The 14330-nt window shown below is 41.5% G+C and overlaps 1 protein-coding gene across 1 annotated transcript in view; it reads right to left on the bottom strand.

Moving 5' to 3' along the window:
• Window positions 1–14330, bottom strand: part of LOC139166693 (transmembrane protein 47) — a 157905-nt gene that overhangs the window by 136657 nt on the left and 6918 nt on the right. The window lies entirely within an intron of this gene.

Below are 14330 nucleotides of genomic sequence, written 5' to 3'. Positions count from 1 at the left end.
ACTTGGGAGGGCAAAACATCCAGGTTCAAATTGGACTTGAAAATCAGAAGTGGGGGAAGTGTTCTCACTCAGAACTAGCAACTTGAGAGGGCAAAACATCCAGGTTCAAATTGGACTTGAAAATCAGAAGTGGGGGAAGTGTTCTCACTAAGAACTAGCAACTTGAGAGGGCAAAACATCCAGGTTCAAATTGGACTTGAAAATCAGAAGTGGGGGAAGTGTTCTCACTCAGAACTAGCAACTTGAGAGGGCAAAACATCCAGGTTCAAATTGGACTTGGAAATCAGAAGTGACAGAAGTGTTCTCACTAAGAACTAGCAACTTGAGAGGGCAAAACATCCAGGTTCAAATTGGACTTGAAAATCAGAAGTGGGGGAAGTGTTCTCACTAAGAACTAGCAACTTAAGAGGGCAAAACATCCAGGTTCAAATTGGACTTGGAAATCAGAAGTGACAGAAGTGTTCTCACTAAGAACTAGCAACTTGAGAGGGCAAAACATCCAGGTTCAAATTGGACTTGAAAATCAGAAGTGGGGGAAGTGTTCTCACTCAGAACTAGCAACTTGAGAGGGCGAAAAATCCACGTTCTAAGGAGGGAGGGATGGGAGGGGTGAATCGGGCGGGCGGGGGGTAGCGGCGAGGAGCCCGGAGGCGCTGGGGGGGGCGGCATGAAAAAAAACCATTGCCAGCCTCTGAACTGCCGTCGCCCCACCATCTGCGCATGCGCGGCCATGGAAAACAGGACGCGCATGCGCATATGGTGTTTTTACTTCCACACCGCTACATCGCGAGAAATCGATTATCGCAAGGGGTCTTGGAACGGAACCTTCGCGATAATCGAGGGATCACTGTAATTTTTTTCCTTAAAGATAATTGGAATGAAGAGACCTCTACACAAAACCTATGGGATACCTTAAAAGCATACATAAGGGGGATTACTATTTCATATTCTGCCAAAGTAAAGAAAATTAAAAACCAAAGAATTAAAGATTATCAAATAAAAATTAAACAATTAGAAATAGATCTGCAACAAGACATTTCAAATGAGAAATTAAAAGAGGAAAAAGATAAACTAAAACATCAAATTAATCTAATAACTCAGGATGACCTAACATGGAAATTAAAAAGGGCTAAGCAAGATCATTTTGAAAACCCAAACAAATCTGGCAGATGGTTAGCCTACAAACTTAAAAAAGAAGAAAAAGAACAATATATCCAATCTCTAGAGGACAGTAAAGGAGATAGACACACCATGATAGAAGAAAAAAAACAAATTGCCACTAATTATTATAAAGAACTATATAAAAAAGAAATTAAATCATTAGAGGAACAAAAGGCATACATAACAAAATCTGAGTTGGGAGAACTGATGGACGGTGAAAGAAAAAGGTTAAATAAAGAAATTACGATGGTAGAACTGGAGGAAACAATAAAGAACTTGAAAAATAATAAATCCCCAGGCCCCGATGGTATTCCCTGTCAATTCTATAAAGAATTCTCTACTGATTTAGGCGATCTCCTACTAGTACTATACAATGAAGTGTTAGAAAAAGGTCTAATACCCAATTCCTGGACTGAGGCAATCATGAGTCTAATATCAAAAAACGAATCTGAGAAACATAAAATTCAAAATTACAGACCTATATCTCTGCTGAATGTGGACTACAAAATATTCATGAGTATCATGGCAAGCAGATTAAAAGTAATTCTAAATAACAGGATACATCCTGATCAAAATGGTTTCCTACCTGGCAGATACATCAGAAATAATACAAGGATAATATTGGACGTCTCAGAATTTTATGAAAATCACTCGGATAAGCAATTGGCTCTTATTTTTTTAGACGCCCAAAAAGCATTTGACAATCTAAATTGGGGATTCATGACGGAATTAACAAAACAAATGAAATTTGGCTCCCAATTTATTACAATGATTGAGACAATTTATCATAAACAATATACAAGAATTTCAATCAACAGGGACATAACTGATAAATTCCAAATTGAAAAAGGGGTTCGCCAAGGCTGCCCACTATCCCCTTTATTGTACATCCTTGCCACAGAGACTATGCTAAGGCAGATTAGATCCAATGCAAAAATAAGAGGGCTGAAAACCAAAGGCCAAGAGTTTAAACTGCAGGCATATGCAGATGATTTAGTCTTCATATTAGAAAACCCATTGGAATCAGGGAAACACATAATGGAGGAAGTGGAGGATTTCGGCAAAGTAGCAGGTCTAAAAATAAATACTCAAAAAACCAAAATTATAACGAAAAATATGAACAAAGAACAAGAAAAGACCCTGGAAGAAATTTTGAAAATTAAAATTGCCAAAACAGTGAAATACTAAGGGATTTCACTAACAAAAAAATGTAGTACTATTAAGGAAAACAATTACGAAACATTATTGAAAACAACTGAGAAACAATTAAATGACTGGAACAAATTGCAAATTCCGTTATTGGGTAGAATAGCGACGATTAAAATGTCAATTTTGCCGAAATTCTTATACCTTTTCCAAACAATCCTGATAAAATTAGATAACCACTTTTTCAATAAATTAAATAAAGCCATCTCCAAATTTATATGGAACAACAAAAGGCCCAGAATAAGATTGAAATGGTTACAGAATAAAATTAAACAAGGAGGTTTGGGTCTACCTGATTTTAAAATTTATTACTACGCAACCAATCTCCTCTGGATCAAAGACTGGATAGAGATCAAAGCCGAAAGATTATTAGTACTAGAAGGCCACGATATGCTATCTGGCTGGCACAACATTTTATGGAACCAATACCAAAAAATCCCATCATATTTCAAAAACCACATGATTAGAGATGCAACTACATGGCTAAAAATAAAAAAATAGATCATTATACAAAAATACCCAGATGGTATTCCAGCCTGGAAGCTCTTACGCACCCGAACATTACAGAATTTAAAAAGATGATAACTTATAACCAATTATTAAATATAGAAGGTAATATTAAAACAAGAGAAGAGCTAGCAGAACAAAATATAAACATTGATTGGTGGCCATATATGTTAGTACATTCAAAGTGGCAAAAAGATATTAAAAATGAAGGAATACTGGCAAAGGACACAATGTTTGATAAATTAATTTTAGGAGGGGAAAAAAACTTTATAACAAAAATATATAACTACTTAATAAACTATAAAATGGAAACGGAAATAGTAAAAGGATCAATGACCAGCTGGGCAAGGAATTTTGGATACAATATTTATATCGAACAATGGGAGACAATTTGGAAAAAGAACTATAAAATAACTAAATCAGTAGCATATAAGGAAAACACTATAAAAATGTTCTACAGGTGGCATATGTCACCATCAAGACTAGCTCAAATCTTCCCTAAAACTAAGCCAAACTGCTGGAGATGCGCAAACACGAACGGAACATTTTTCCATATGTGGTGGACATGTCAAAAAATAAAAACATTATGGATCAAAATTAGGAACTGGATTTATGAAATCACGAAAATCAACCTTCTACTTAAACCAGAGATTTTCTTATTAGGGATAATAGATGTAAAACTCAAAAAAAAAAAGAATACCACCTAATACAACATATTGTAACAGCATGTAGAATCACTATAGCCCAAAACTGGAAAAAAGAAGAAGTACCAACAGATAGAGATCTGATTAAAAAAATGCTAGACTGTGCTAAATTTGACTCTTTAACGCAAAAAATGAAAAATAATATGAAAATACAAGACACAGATATATGGGACAATTTCTACAACTGGATTAACGACAGGGGGAGAGAGAAGAAAAAACCGGATTGAATTAAAAAAAAAAATTAACAATCAAATAAAACACAACCAAATAAACAAATTTGGATATACATAAACTTCACAAATAGGGAAAAAGTAATATTTTATTTACTCGCTGATTCCTTTTCAACCGAATTAACATTATTATCTCAATAAATAAATAAATAAATAAATAAATAAATAAATAAATAAAAAATAAGAGATTAAAATTAATTATAATTATAATAATAACAATACCAAATACAACACTTAGAATAGAAATACAGTGATCCCTCTATTATCGCGAGGGTTCCGTTCCAAGACCCCTCGCGATAATCGATTTTTCGGGATGTAGTGGTGCAGAAGTAAAAACACCATCTGCGCATGCGCGCCCCTTTTTCCATGGCCGCGCATGCGCAGATGGTGTTTTTACTTCCGCACCTGGGAAGTAACCTTTTACTTCCGCACCTGAGGAGCCGCCTGCCTGCCCGCTTGTCCGCCGCTTGTCCGCTTGTCCAGCCGCCGCTTTTCCGCCGCTTGTCCGCCACTTTTCCGCTTGTCCGGCCGCCGCTTTTCCGCCGCTTTTCCGCTTGTCTGGCCGCCGCTTTTCCGCCGCTTTTCCGCTTGTCCGGCCGCCGCTTTTCTGCCGCTTGTCCGCCGCTTTTCCGCTTGTCCGGCCGCCGCTTGTCCGCTTGTCCGGCCGCCGCAGTTGATCTGCTCGGCAGCGCAGTAGCAGCGAGGAGCCGAAGATGGGGTTTCCCCGTTGCCCACGCAAAGGGGAAACCCCATCTTCGGCTCCTCGCTGCTACTGCGCTGCCGAGCAGATCAGCTGGTGGGCGGCCGAAGGAACCTTCCCTGGGTGCCGCCTGCCGCTCGAGAGCAAGAGGGGGAGAGATAGAGAAAGAGAGAGAAGGAAAGAAAGAGATGAGAGAGGGAGGAAGAGAGTGTGAGAGAGGAAGAAGCAAGATAGAGAAAGAGAGAGAGAGAAAGAAAGATGAGAAAGGAAGGGAGTGATGTCATCGGGTGGAAAAATCGCGATATAGCGTTTCGCAAAGATCAAGATCGCGAAACTCGAGGGATCACTGTACTGAGATACGTAACTGCACAAATCTACAGATATAGGATTTCGCTGATAAATACCACCGGGAAAATAAAATAAAGCATAGCTGCAGGCTGGCAGCTGGGATAGGGAGGGGGGATTGTGGGTGTATGTCGATGTGACTGAGAAACGATGACTGTATAGACACTCTATGAACATTCTGATCTGTCAATGTATTGTCTTTTATATTTGTAAATATCTAATAAACATTATTTTTTTAAAAAAAGAAATAAATAAAACTAAAATATTATCTAAGAACTGTAAACAAGATCAAATTAAGATATTAACAGAAGAAACAGGATTTCAAATGGGAAAAAAAAATATTTAGGAATCTGGTTCACTGCAAGATATTCTTCATTAAAAGAACTAAATTATATGAAACTATTAAACAAAACAAAAGAGGATTTAGAAAAATGGGTAAATCTAAACTTATCTTTAATGGGAAGGATTAACACCATAAAAACCAATATACTCCCAAGGTGGCTTTACCTCTTCCAAACAGCTCCAATACAATTAGACAAATCATTTTTTACAAAAATAAATAGAATAATTTCAAAATTTATTTGGCGTAATAAAAAACCAAGAATCAATATGAAAGCTTTACAAGATTTGAGAATAAGAGGAGGATTTGGCCTGCCTAACTTAGAATTATACCATCAAGATGCCAAATTACTATGGATTAAAGAATGGGTTAATCTAGAAAATTCTAGAATATTAACAATAGAAGGCCACGATATCAATGAAGGCTGGCATGCACATTTATGGGAAAAAGAAAATATAAAGCGCTCACATTTCAAACAACACCAAATACAGAACACCTTGCTGGAATATTGGCGGAAAGTTAGGAAAAAACATTATAGTGAAATACCTAGATGGCTATCCACATTAGAAACCCAAATCTATCCAAATATAATTAACCAAAAACAAATAATAACATATGAAGACCTATTAAATGCTAAGGGAGGTATAAAACCAGGGAAAGACTTAAAAATGAAGGGATAGAAATAGATTGGTTACCATACTATCAAATACAAAGTAGATATAAAAAAGATCTAGTAGAATTCAGAATTTGTAAAAAACTAAATGAAATAGATAAAATCTTAACAGGCCCAGATAAAAAATTCATTACTAAAATGTATAACTATCTACTAAATTATGAAAATATTGAAGAAATAGTTAAACATAATATGATAGCGTGGATGACTAATTTTGGCTATACGATCCAACTGGAAGACTGGGAAAAATTATGGAAAGTAAATTATAAGATGACACTATCAATACCCTACAAAGAAAATCTATATGTTTTTCCGATGGCACTACGCTCCAGCACGTTTAGCTAAAATAAATGGGAATGTAAGTAACAAATGCTGGAAGTGCAAAAAAGACGTAGGAACATATTATCATATTTGGTGGCTTTGTACGGAAGCAAGAAAATTTTGGACCCAAATTCAGACCTGGCTGGAAGAAATATTGGATTACAAATTAGAGATGAAACCAGAAATGTACTTACTAGGAATAATTAGAGGCCAACACAGTAAAAAAACTATTATTTAATAAATCATATACTTACATCAGCAAGATTGGCATTCGCACAAGTATGGAAGCAAGAAAAGACTCCAAATGAAGAGATGGTGATTAAAAAAAATGTTAGACTGCGCCAAACTAAGTAAATTAATGTATGAAATACAAAATCAACAAAATAAGGACTATTACAGAGTGTGGGATAAATTGTACAATTGGATTGAAAAAAAAAGGGGGGGAAACTAGCAGTAAAGGAATATAATGTATAGTAAAAAGAATTGTAAAAGATTAATTTTCATGCATATAGGGAATGGTAAAAGTTTAACGTTGTTTGTATGTTGGTATGTCAAATAAACTTTACAAAATTTAAAAAAAGATTATAAAGTTTTTATGAAGATATTGGCAAACAGACTTGAAAATATTTTAACAAAAATAATTGAAGAGGATCAATATGGGTTTGTGAAGGGTAGGAAGATAAGAGAACCAATTAGAAATGTAATAAATGTGATACACCATGCTACTGTTACTAAAAGGAAATTGGGAATTTTGAAATTAGATGTCTATAAAGCTTTTGATAAAGTCAACCACAGTTAAATTATGTAAGGAATTAAACATGGGGGGCAAATTTTGCGGAACCATAAAAGAGATTTATAAAGGGAATGAAGCATATATAAGAGTGAATGGACAAAGAATGCAGAGAATCAAAATTCAAAATGGCACCAAGCAGGGATGCCCGTTATCTCCAGTGTTATTTGTAATAGCAATAGAGACTTTAGCCAATAAGATAAGACAAGATAACACTTGGGTAGGATATAAAATAGGGGATTTACAGATGAAATTAAATCTATTTGCAGATGATGCAATTATACTAACCCAGACCCCGATGGAGATGATTAAAGGTATAAGAAATATTTTGCAAGAGTTTAAACAGGAATCGGGATTATCAGTCAATATGACAATCATTAAGTGTTGTACCACATGATTCTTGACAAATGTATATTTTATTTTATGTACGTTGAGAGCATATGCACCAAGACAAATTCCTTGTATGTCCAATCACACTTGGCCAATAAAAATTCTATTCTATTCTATTCTATATGGAAAAATCAGAGATTATGTGTCTTAAAACCTGATTATACACGTCCAAGAGAGCAGATAGAAATTAAAAAGGAATCAGGGTTGAAATTAGGACTAAAGAAAATTAAATACTTGGGAATTTGGTTATAGAGAAATCCAGTGAAAATTGAGGAGGTTAATTATAGACAAATATGGAGGAAAATGTTAAAACAGATGAGGAGCTGGAAAGAAAAAAAGTTAAGGAGAATGGCCAAAATAAGACCATTAAAAATGATCATAGTTCCCAAGATGATGTGCCTGTTTCAGGTATTGCCAGGGGGTTTATTAGCATCAAAGTTCAGGGAGTGGGACAAAAAATTATTGGGTTGAAGAAGATAAAAGACAGAGAGCAAGGAAAAGTGGTTAATAGCTAATGAAAAAGAGGCTGGATGAGTAGTGTTGGGTGAACCGCACTTGCAGTTTGGGTTCGCCATGGATTTTGCGGTGTTCGGCATGCCGAACCCGAACCTGTTTGAGAGTCCATGCAAAAGTTTGGCGTTCGGCATGAACTCCGCAATGCACCAATCAATAGCATTCTTCTTAGCTGAAGCCATGCAGTCTCCTGACATAAAACACAAAAAAAGGCTGTGATTAGCCACGTGTCCTGCTGACCAGTGATTGGCCAGCCAGATGCATGGCTTAGATTGGTCCAGAGGGGCACCTGACCTGCCTATATAAAAGGCAGGACCATGCAGTCCATCTCTATTGAAAGAAATAGTAGCAAGTTAGAGACAGTCCTGTTGCTGCTGCTGAGAGGGAGAGATAGGTTGGGGAGATTTCCAAGAGCAATTTGGCTGCATCTGATTGCTGCTTCAATGAAATTGATATTTCTAAACTGTGACATTGTCTTCATCCAAGGTAAAGAAAGAAGAAAAGTTGTGTGGGCAGGGGGGCATCCCAGCCTAGCAATCCAGCCAGGGCAGAAGAAGATAAAGACAGGGGGCAGGGGGGGGGCAGTTCCTCTCCTGTTCCAGTTCTAAAGTGTTTTAATTTGATTTTGTGGGCAAAGCCAGCCAGAACTCAAGAAATTTTTTTTCCTGAGCAAGACTGCAGTTCCTGTCTTCAACATTTTCAGTGTTTTCCAGTGCCTGCATTCTCCTGGGTGCCCAGTCTGACACCCAGGAACAAAGAAATTTAAGGTTCCTTATCCTGACCAAGACTGCAGTTCCTGTCTACCTCAGTTCCAGTGTTTTCCAGTGCCTGCATTCTCCTGGGTGCCCAGTCTGACACCCAGGAATAAAGAAATTTAAGGTTCCTGATCCTGACCAAGACTGTAGTTCCTGTCTACACTTCCACTGAAAGGGGAACCTAACTTCCATAGTTCGAGTACGTGCAGAAGTATATGATTCTCAGTCAACCACTGGGCCACTTTCTTTCTGTGCAATTTATTTGTTTGTTTGCCGCCCCTCTCCGAGTACTCGGGGCAGCTCACAACAATCTAAATTAAAGCCAAATAGATCTCTCTGGCATATGTCTTTTGGGTCCACCACAGGGCCAATTTCTTTCTCTGCATTTCCTTTTTCTGACTAATCTAAAGCCTCTAGTGCTCTCGCTCAATTTAATTTGGTGTCAACCGCAGTGCCACTTTCTCTGCATTTCCTTTTTCTATCTAATCTAAAGACTCTAGTGCTCTCTCTCAATTTAATTTGGGGTCAAACATGGGGCAGCTATTTTGAGAGTTGAAGTCCTTTCAAGTAATTAAAAGGGACCAGTCAGTCTTGCATTGCTGCTACTGAGTCTGACCTCTGGGTCAATGATAGGCTTGTCCTACATTCAGATTGGTTTGGAAATGTTACTGTAGAAGGGATACACCAGGGCTTTCCATTAATTTTAAGGAGGCCAGTCAGTCTTGCACTGCTGATAGTGACTTCTGGCACTTGTACTTTTGGGTCCACCACAGGGCCACTTTCTTTCAATTTCTTTCTCTGCATTTTTTCTTTCTATATAAAAAAGCAACTAGAGCTCTCTGTCAATTTATTTTTGGGTAAAACAAGGGCCAATTCCTATCTCTGCATCTTCTTCTTCTATCTAACCTGAATCCTCTAGTGCTCTCTATAAATTTATTTTTAGATCAAACACGGGTACGCTATTCTGGGAGTTGAAGTCCATTCATCAAGCAGTAGCACCTTGCTTTGAGTTCTGGGATATTGGTAGATTTCTCAGCGATAGACTTGTCCAATGTGCAGATTGAGTGGAAAAAGGTCACTTAGAAGTGATCAATCGAGCCATTCCAGTAATTAAAAAGTGCTATGGCTAACATGTTGTAAGCCGCCCTGACTCTAAGGAGAAGTGCGGCATAAAAATCAAATAAGTAAGTAAGTAAGTAAGTAAGTAAGTAAATAAATAAATAAATAAATAAAAGGGGTGGACAGTCAGTTTTGTCTTGCTGCTGACCTCTGGCAATTGTACTTTTGGATCCACAACAGGGCCACTTTCTTTCAATTTCTTTCTCTGCATTTCCTTTTTCTATCTAAAAAAAAGCCACTAGAGCTCCCTGTAAATTTATTTTTGGGTGAAACAAGGGCCAATTCCTTTCTCTACATTTCCTTTTTCTATCCAATCTGAAGCCTCTAGTGCTCTCTGTAATTTTGCGTCAAACACGGGGCCACTTCCAGTATCTGTGATCTTAATATTTTTCTGCCTAATACAAGGGCTCTACTGCTGTCTGGGCATTTAATTTTGACAGGGCATTTATTTTTCAAATTCTAGGTCCTCCAGAACACCACACCTTCTTCTGTTCCTTGGGCCAGTGTCACTGCAGGGCTTCAACCATGAATAAAGCCGCGAAAAAATGACATGGACGTGCTGCCACTGGTGGTGATGGAGCTGGTGCTGCAGGGGCAGGGAGAGGGTGTGTAACATCTGCGTTTCATACCCCTTCCTCTGGTGCAAGCCTGGGTTTGATGCAAGAAGTTGGAGATAATATGGCATGCAGTGCTATCTTTTCCTTGGTGTTGCCTTCTACACACTCCACCTCATCTGTGTCTTCAGTGCCCTTGTCATCACCCCCCTCCAAAGCAGCAAGGCCATCTCACCCAGAAGCAGCGGAGTATTTAATGCTGTTTGATGACACTTGTAACTGGAATGCCAAGGGCCGTCCACCTGCCCTATCCACAGTTACAGAACCTGAGCTTCTGTATAGCCAAGAGCTTCTGCCAGAGAACGAGGAGGTGTCCAGGGCATCAGGGAAGACCACGATGGATGCTGATGAGACCCAGATCCCCGCTCCTGCAGCTTACTTCAATGTTGAGGCTGAGAGGGAGGATAGCGGGGAGGAGTCGGTGGAAGAAAATGCCAGGGGGGATGACGAGGTGCTAGATTCCATGTGGACTGAAGGCCGGCAGAGTTCAGAGGAGGAAGAGGCTGTGGTGGTCCCACAGTCCCAGGCAGCCAGCAGAAGAGGGAGAAAGGTGCAAACCATCAGCGCTCAGTCTGCTGGTACTACTGCCCACCATCACCAGGGACCAATCATGCCACATGTGCCACAAAGAATGTCACCAGCGTGGCATTTTTTCAAGCAGGTTACAGATGACAAGACAAAGGTAATTTGCACCCTCTGCCGCCAGTCCATCAAGTGAGGGAGAGGTGTTAATAATCTCAGCACCACCTGCATGACCAGGCACCTGAATACAAAACATGAGTTTTGGTGGCAACAATACGTTAAAAGTATTCAAACACCTGGGTCCTCTTCTGCTATGGCTGCCTTGGCCCCTGCCACCGACTCCCCAAAAACAAGGCCACCTGTCTCTCCCCAAAGGGACAATGTAGAATCACCACCAATACCACCACCACCACCAGCACCGGCACCACCAGCAGCACCAGCAGCGGCACCAACACCATCACCATCAGCAAGCCTGTCTAAACCATCCCAGGGAAACTTTCAGCTGTCCATCCCTCAAACTTTGGAGAGAAAGTGGAGGTTCGGTCCATCTCACCCACGAGCCCAGGCTCTGAATGCCGGCATTTCAAAGATGCTGGCATTTCAAATGCTCCTCTACCGCCTGGTGGAGACAGCAATTTTCAAGAATGTTATGAAACTGGCTATTCCACAATACTCCATTCCCAGCCGCTACTACTTTTCATGCCAGGCCATCCCTGCCCTGCACCAACATGTAGTGGAGAAAGTTTGGTGTGCACTGCACAATGCTGTCAGTTCCCGTGTCCACATCACCACACGTAGACTAGTAAACATGGCCAGGGCCGGTACATCTCTCTCACTGCCCACTGGGTGAATGTAATGGTGGCTGGAAATGAGGCGGGAAGCAATTTAGCGCATATCCTTCCACCACCCAGGATTGCTGGACATCAGTCGGTGCCTCCTCCTCCTCCTCTGCTTCCCCGTCTTCACCCTCCACATCCAGTAAGCGTAACCCAGCAACCTCTGACTTCAGAACGGCCCTGGGGAAATGGCAGCAGGTGGTGCTGAAACTCATCTGCTTGGGCGAGAGACCACACATCAGGCAGGAGCTATGGACCGGCATCCAAGGGCAGACAGATGAGTGGTTGCTGCCGCTGAACCTGAAGCCTGGGAAGGTGGTGTGCGACAACGGGCGGAACCTTGTGGCAGCCTTGGGCTGAGCGGGCTTGATGTACATCCCTTGCCTGGCACATGTGCTCAACCTGGTGGTGCAGAAGTTCCTGGCCAATTATCCAGACATGTCGCCCCTGCTGAATAAAGTGCGTGCAGTTTGCACGCACTTTTGCCGTTCTCACCCTGCTGCTGCTCGCCTATCTTCCCTGCAGAGGAACTTTGGCCTTCCCACCCACCGCCTCATCTGCGATTTGCCAACCAGGTAGAATTCCATGCTGCATATGCTTGAAAGGGTGTGTGAGCAGCAGAAGACAATAGTGGATTTCCAGCTTCAAAACATCAAGGCGAGTAGAAGTGCAGACCACAGCATTTTATCACCAATGAATGACATATGTGCCATGCTGCAGTGCTTCTAGTATGCCACTGATATGGTCAGTGCTGATAATGCCATCATCAGTTCTACCATCCCCACCTTTTGCCTACTGGATAAAACCCTTCAGGCCATGCCGGAGGATGTGGCACAGGAGGAAGCAGAGGAGCAGGAGAAAGAGGAGGAGGAAGGCCAATTTTCTTCAGGGGGGCACAGCCGTGGCTCGTAGGGTGGGTTGCTGGGCCGACAGCAGCCAGGTCTCCACTATCCAGCCAGCTTAGAGTTTTGGGGGAGGAGGGGGAGGAGGGGGAGGAGGAGCAGGACTTGCAGCAGGGCAGCCCCCAGTGCAGCTCATGGACATCACTGGAGTGTGGCTGAGGGAGGAGCAGGAGGAAGAGGAGGAGAGACCTGTTGCTGAAAACATCACCTTGACTCAGGGCAGCCTGGTTCACATGAGCCACAATGACCCCAGGGTAGCCCGCCAGTTACTGGGTGGCCACCCTGCTGGATCCCCGTTATAAGGACAACATCACCCCCTTGATCTCAGCATTTGAGCGGGAGCACAGAATGCAAGAGTACAAGCGTGCGCTCATGGACGCACTAGTGGCAGAGTTCCCACAGCAATTGGAATGCTCAGTGGTGGCACGTGGAGTAGGAGGACGCAGTTGCCAATGCAGCAGTGGCACTGACAGCACCTCATGGGGGAGGAGGAGCATGGACAAAATGTGGGAAAACCTATTCCATCATCCCACACATCCACCACCATCGGATGTCATGGCCCATATCAGAAGGCAGAAGGTGACACGCATGGTGGATGACTACCTGTCCACGCGCCTGATGGTTATTAGCAATGCCTCCACCATCTTCAATTTTTGGGTAGGTAAATTGAATATGTGGCCAGAGCTTGCCCTCTATGCCGTGGAAGTGCTGGCCTGCCCTGCGGCAAGTGTCCTGTCCAAGCGTGTCTTCAGTACCGCAGGAGGGGTCATCACTGACAGAAGGATCTGCCTATCCACAGACAACGTGGACATACTGACTTTCCTTAAAATGAACCAGGCGTTGATCCCACAGGACTTGGCTGTGCCACCACCACCTGAATGAGTGGTTAGAGCGTTTGCTACCACCACCACCACCACCACTTCCTCCCCATGGCAGCTGTAAAATTCATCTTATCTATGTAGATAATCAGGTATATTTTTATGGTAAAAGTTTGGGAGTGTTCGAATAAAGTTTGTGTTCAATAAATTTATTTTTTGCACAGATGTTTTCTGAGAGTCTAAATGCATGTTCCTTCCAAGGTGTGTCACCTTTTGAAAATCTGAGATATCCAGGTGTATTTTCATTGGAAAATTTGAGTGTGTCCTGAGTTCGAATCTAGTCAATGGCTGTTGCACCTAGCCAGGAAAAAAAATATCTTTGGGAAAAATGGTTCCAGGGAGCCTAAATTCATGTTCCCTCCCAGAACTGTCCCCTGTTGAAAATCTGAGATATCTAGGCGTATATTCATGGGAGAATTTTTTTTTACGTAAAGGGACGCTGCATTGGTGCTGCAAGCAAAAGGAGGTGGGGAATCCCACGATGGGATTCCGGAGGTGGGGCTTTGATATCATGGAGACTCCTTCCTGGTGCGTGGCTTTATTTCCAGAAGTGTTCAGATTCGGGTTTGGTAAACACAGTTCTGGTTCTCTCTCCACCAGTTGTAGTTTGCCAGTGTGCCAGTCTTGTCCTGTGTGCAAAGCCAGCCAGCCAGGGCACCAGAATAAGCAGACTTTGGTCGGTGGGGTGCCAGTTCCTCTCTCCTCCAGTTCCAGTTCTAAACTGTGCCAATTTGATTCTGTGCGCAAAGCCACAAAGAGCCCTCGTCATCACCCACCTCCAAAGCAGCAAGGCCGTCTCAGCCAGAAGCAGTGGAGTCTTTAAT

Source organism: Erythrolamprus reginae, chromosome 4, assembly GCF_031021105.1.
Source record: "Erythrolamprus reginae isolate rEryReg1 chromosome 4, rEryReg1.hap1, whole genome shotgun sequence".
NCBI lineage: Eukaryota > Metazoa > Chordata > Lepidosauria > Squamata > Dipsadidae > Erythrolamprus > Erythrolamprus reginae.
Note: the sequence above shows the minus strand (reverse complement) of the source record. Positions and strands in the feature narration are given on the sequence as shown.